The sequence below is a fragment of the Nannobrachium achirus genome, assembly GCF_963921795.1.
Source record: "Nannobrachium achirus genome assembly, chromosome: 4".
Classification (NCBI taxonomy): domain Eukaryota; kingdom Metazoa; phylum Chordata; class Actinopteri; order Myctophiformes; family Myctophidae; genus Nannobrachium; species Nannobrachium achirus.
Window position 1 is genome coordinate 52121177 of NC_137813.1, and position 6634 is coordinate 52127810.

Here is a 6634-nt window from a genome sequence, read left to right on the forward strand (position 1 = left end):
AACCCTGCAAACCACATTGCATTTTCATTTTCAAGACCTACCCTGCAGGATTTGAAAATGAAAATGCAATGTGGTTTGCTTTTTCTTTTTCAACCAGTCATAGAATGAGCACACCTAGAGATGAAATGTCAATGCTATAGAATTATACATTCCTTTGTGTCTCAAAAAATGCGTTCATCATCTGAAGATTAAAAATCATTTCCCTCATTTCATTTTCATTTTCAAAATTGCATTTTCATTTTAATATTGTCCACTAATTAGCAGGGTATTTTTTGAAATTATCTTTTATTTATCATTTTAATTTTGTCATAGAATGAGCACATCTGTAGATAAAATGTAAATGCTATTGCATTTTAAATTCATTTTTGTCTCAAAAAATGCGTTCATATCCTGAAGATTAAAAAGCATTTATTGTATTTCAATTTAATTTTCGAATTTGCCATTTCATTTTATTTATGTCAGCTATTCGCTTCCATATATTTTACGTTGACTAAAGCCTTATGATAAAGAGAAGTTATTCAAATTCATCAGGAGATGGATCTCCTCAGGTAGAACTTTAGTTCAGGTCTGTAGATTTTGAAACAAGCTGGCGAAAATAAAATGTTGAATTTCCCTTACAATGAGCGAATGAAAATAGTCTAGTTAATCTCTTTGATACTGTAAATAGGTTGATTTTTGTTATTAGTTTGCATGAATTTTAAGGAATCCTTCATAATCTATTCTAAGCAATCATAGTGTGAACATTGAGAGAAAACTCACAACTATTGGTTTTGGTTGTAATTTAGCTTTCACTTTATTGTTGCCATTGCTTTTGCACACTTTAACATGGAGACAGTCCTTGCCTGTACATTATACAATGGATTATTTATGAAATTGAGCTTGCAATGTAATCTGACTCAATAAAGAGGAAGTCTCACAATATTGATTGATTGATTGATTGATTGATTGATTGAAGACTTTATTAGAAGTTTGCATAGGAAAAGGTACAGTTTCATGACGGTACAGTTCACTGGTACAAGGTCTACTAAAAGGAGATCCATGAAAAGACTGGAAACCATTGAAGTATCTCATATAACATTGAATGATAGACAAATAGAACACAGTACTATGCAGTAGATATGTAAAGAAAAACAAAAAAGAAAACAGTAAGTCTAAACAAACAGTATATACAAAGAAGGGGCAGGGGAGGGTAGGGTTGGGCTAGGTTCATTTTTTTACCAGTTGCGAACGGCTGCTGCCTGTAAGTGGTTTTTCAGGGCAATCTATATCATGGTTTCCTGCACACATCTATAGATGAGAACTCAGCACAATAGTTATAACACTAGACACTTCTTCCTAGTCTAGTCTTCACCTTCACTGGAGACTGAGAAGACCCTATCAATTCATCTCTGCACCATGGGACCCTTAATATGGAGAAGAATCCTGTATTTGTACATGAGTGAGTGCCAGGTTTTATTATTCTATCAACTGATGTCTCCGATGTATTAATATATAGAACATAAAGGTATGACTACAAAGCCCTACAAAGCAGCAAAACATTTTTGGACACACCAACTTAATTGTGTAGCCCAAAGGTCAAATTAGCCCTCATGATTTTGTTTATAAACAATGACCTCAAGAACAGATATACAATCAGAGTAAGAGTTTTTAAAAAAAGTTTTTTTTTTCTTAGTTACTGCACTCTGGCTTGTAGGGCAATATATGTGTGTTTTCTCACAGAGATTCTTGACGTTTCGATTTGAATGAAGTGAGGGCATTCCACGTATGATAGTATAGTAACTGGTATTGAGTTCATCATTACTAATTAGTTCATCATTATGCATGAATATTTACTGCATGGTCAGAGCCCAGCACAGTGTTGTCTACTGTAAGATAGATCCCAGTAATGTACAATGCTTCCTGGGCACTGAGCAGAGACGGACGGGGTGAGCATCCTCAGTGTTGACCTGTCACATTATTACATAAACGCCTAATCACAATTATTTGAGATAATCACACTTATTTTTCGCATAATTGTTTCATACTGTATATTTTCAAAAATAGTGGAAATAGCAGATCTGCAATCTCTGTCAAGTTAATTGTCATTACTGCCCTGTGCACCTTTTGTTTACGAAGCCTAAATGAAGCCAATCAGAAAAGTATTTTTTATTCATAATGTTCCAATGTTTCAATGACAGAAACACAATTAAAATGTTAATGTTAGCTATTATTTGAATGACAATTAATGGTCAAGTAAAATGTCATAATTATGGCAATCGTGCCCTGCACCCAGATAGAGGCGGTGGACTGAGACATCCACACTGATGATGGATGCTTGCATCTGGGATGTCAGCCAGACAGGATTGTATCTGTCACAGGCTATGTCTATACAGAGGGTCTTTGCTCTTACCAGGGTCCATTTCCTGGTCACAGTTTACATTTTAAAGTTGAATCATTAGAGGTGACGAAAGCTGAGACAGGGAGTTGTGGTTGTTGTCACCGAGGGTCCCAAGTCGGACCAGGGAGAGAGAAGCTTCTGTATCAACGAGGTCTTGGCTCCAAACGCCATCCATGTCAGTGTGGTTCTCAGCCTTTTCAGGCAGCGACCCCCCAAAATAACCCACCACTAGCTTATACCAATACCAGGGCCCCATGCTCTAGCCAGGGTGAATGAACTACCTTTATCAAGTTAAGTGCAGCTACCGGTAGGTAAGTTGATGTATCCCCTTGAAGGCCCCCCTGGTCTGCAATGCTGAGTCATTTCATGTACAGCACAGGATGAAAGCGCTCAAGTGTGAAAACACCCTGTTGCCTGACCTTTCTCTACACACACATGCACAGAGGCACAATCACACATCCCACACACAGACACTTTATATTATGATTGAACACATAAACATAAAACGTGTGTATTGTTTGATTCTCATTTCTTATGTACAGAATAAATCTTTAATAGATATTTAGCCTGCTAACATAAAACGTGTGTATTGTTTGATTGTCATTTCTTATGTACAGAATAAATCTTTAATAGATATTTAGCCTGCTTCATAATGTGATTAAAGGACAACTTTGTTTTTTTACAACAAGGGTTCATATGTTAGATTGTAATTAGAGAAAAGAAAAGATGGGTGTTATAATGTTTTCATTTACTTCTTTGTTTTAGCGATTTTAGTGTTTTCAGTGGGTGGGGGCATGCATAACCCTAACCCAAGTGGCTAAATATGTCTTTTTAGACAAAATATGACGTCAATGTCTTTGTTACTATTTACACCAGCCCCCATAAGTCATATCTGCCTATGGGCTTAATGTGTCTAAAAATAAATATTTAGCCACTTGCATGCATGCCCCCAAGCTGGGGGCATGCATGCAAATCAAAATCTTTAAAATCACTAAAACGATAGAAAGAAGTAAATGAAAACATTTTAACACTCATCTTTTCTTTTCTCTAATGACTATCTAAAATATGAACCCTTGTAAAAAACAAGTTGTCCTTTAATTTCACAAATAATAACATCACTGGAAGAGTATACCTATCAGTGTGTTACTGCCTGGGGGCAGATTTGCAGGTTCTTGCCTTTCAATATTAATTGCTAATCACCTCAAATAGATTTTTGTCTGTATTTCCTTGTCTGAAAAAAAAAAAAAAAAAACATTAAATTTTCATTAAAGCCTCACTATGTCACTTTTGTTTTGTCAATAAGGGTTATGTTAATACAATATAACTTATTGGCACGTGGTTGTATTTAGTCTCCCTGCTATATGGGTACCAGGGGTCTCCATATATGGGTAACTGGTCCGATATACATCACTGGCCAGATGGCCAAGACATGGCGCGGGTCGCTTGTCGCCCTGAGGCGTCTTACTATTCATTGTCACTTGTTTCTCATTGTCGCAAGGTTTAGACACAGCACATGCACTTCCTCATTAGTTGAATGTCAAGATATAGGGGGCTTTGCTGGCTGCGCCCTGCAAACCACATCCAGAAAGGTGTGAAAAGTTTGAAAAGAGCACAGGTTATATCTATAGCATTCATGTTACTTGAATTGTTAGCAAGAAGATTTTCACTTTGAAAAAGGTTACAGTACAATACAAGGTTGAAGGTCCAAGGTTCAAGGCTCAACTTTATTGTCAACAATAGCAATTATAGGTAAAAGACAAGTGAAATTCATTGTGCGCTGAAACCAAAACAGCAGCTACAGTCTTAAGAATACCACATTAAAATCTATGTGGGTTCTTAAATAACTAAAGCTGCTTAAATAGTCTATATTAGGATCTAAACTACCTGAAAGTACAGGAATGCACTTTGCTTTAATTTATTGTCCCTAAGTTTGCAATTATTGTGAAGTAATTTTCCAGCTGAATCTTTGTATGTGTGTAGTTGACTAGTTGTCAACATGTTTCAAAGTGTAATACCCCTCACTGGTAATAGGAAACAATGTAAAACATGAAAGTAACTCATGGTCTGTTTTTCCACCTACAGTGTCTGTTATCCTGTACATACCTTCACATGCAGGTAAGCAACTTATCTGAAAGAAAAGTATATTGAGAAAAAAAAAATTAAATGTTAATTAATTTATTTTTGACTTGATAGAAGCTGCCCAGATTAGATTAGTTGGATCTTCTTCTATGTGCTCCGGAAGAGTGGAGATCTATCACAACAACAGCTGGGGAACAGTTTGTGATGACGGCTGGGACCTGAAAGATGCTGAGGTGGTTTGCAGAGAGCTGAGCTGTGGGACGGCACTGAGTGCTCCTAGAGATGCCCATTTTGGCAGAGGGTATGGTCCAATCTGGATGGATGATGTGCGTTGTTCAGGAAATGAAAGGTCTCTAACTCAGTGCCCACACAGTAGATTTGGTGTACATAACTGTGGTCATGGTGAGGATGCCGGTGTCAACTGTTCAGGTAAGAATGGACCAACAACGTTTCTGAAAATAGAAAAAAGGATATAGTTTGAAAAGATGTAATGTTATGACATTGTAAACGTGAATCTGTTTCTTTTTGACTGACAGAAGCTGCTAAAATCAGATTAGTCGGGTCTTCTCTGTGCTCTGGGAGAGTGGAGATCCATCACAACAACAGCTGGGGAACAGTCTGTGATGACGACTGGGACCTGGATGATGCTGAGGTGGTTTGTAGAGAGCTGAGCTGTGGGACGGCACAGAGTGCTCCTAGAGGTGCCCGTTTTGGCCAAGGGAATGGTTCAATCTGGCTAGAAAACGTGGGTTGTTCAGGAAGTGAAAGGTCTCTAACTGACTGCCCCCACAGAGGATTTGGTGTACACAATTGTGGACACGATGAGGATGCTGGTGTCGTCTGTTCAGGTAAAAGTGGATGTCATGACACGCGCGATCGGTCGGTCGTCGGTCGGTCGGAGATTCCTCGGCAACTGCTGGAGTGTTCTGTGCCAAACCTTTCACGCACGCAGCCAGTAGGCCAAGGTCTAACTGACATTTTCAAGTCTTCAAAATAAGAATTATTTCTCTAATGATACTCCTTCCTCCCCCCTCCCCCCTACAGGACCTCAAACATCTCGTTCTCGTCTGCTAGTGGTTGGTTCTGTAGCTGCTCTGCTCCTCCTGTTAATGCTGCTGGTAATTGTTCGCCGGTTGATGTTGAGGAGGAAATTGAGAAAGCCTGCAGCCGGGACTATCTACACAGCCTGTGAGTAATACTAATTCTATGCACAAGAATGCTACGCACACCAAAGTCCTCGTATATGAGGACTATAGTGGTGCCGCCGGCGTTGCCGGAAGAATAATCTAAATGATAGTCTTCAAAGACAAGGCGAGGTGGCCATACAAAGTGCCAATACTTTATTTTTGGATGCAGATTAAAAAGAGACCAATGTTAAGTAAAGCTTATATTAGCTATTCTTACTCTTTCCAATAACAGTTAGACACACACACAAACGCACAAACGCACGCACGCACGCACGCACGCACGCACGCACGCGCACACACACACACACACACACACACACACACACACACACACACACACACACACACACACACACACACACACACACACACACACACACACACACACACACACTACATTTAATAACGTGCAATCTGTTTCTTCAATGGTTCTTACAGCGTATTTGGGGGTAATATAGATGGTGGATCTACATGTACTACCAGACTAGGAATTGAATGAGGTCAAGTTGATTTGATTTTACATATGACACGAACACTGATATACCTTATAATGTATGTATTTCTTCTTAGGTGTGATGAACGCCCACAATACAGAGGGGAGAGATGGTGATGAAGAAGATCACCAAGGCACCGATGATGACAGTGATCATGACTATGAGAACCCGTCAGTACACTGAGGGTTTGAAATGAACCTTCTTTTTGATTTTTAATGAAGGCTTAATGTTAAAAAATGTTAAATGTCTAAAATGTTAAAATGTCATCCGTGCAATAACCCCTGCACCCTTTGACTGATATTCTTGCCCTGTGTGTATTGCTTATTGAGCGTTTTTTAGGTCTTTTATTGTGTTTTTATGATCATGTTTTATTGTATTGGAGCCTTCGAGCATACGTTTTTCACATGTATGTACCTAAACCGAGCATCTAAATGACAATAAAGTGAATCTGTAACTGAATCTCCTGTGCTGGTCATTAACTATTGTCTTCTCTCATG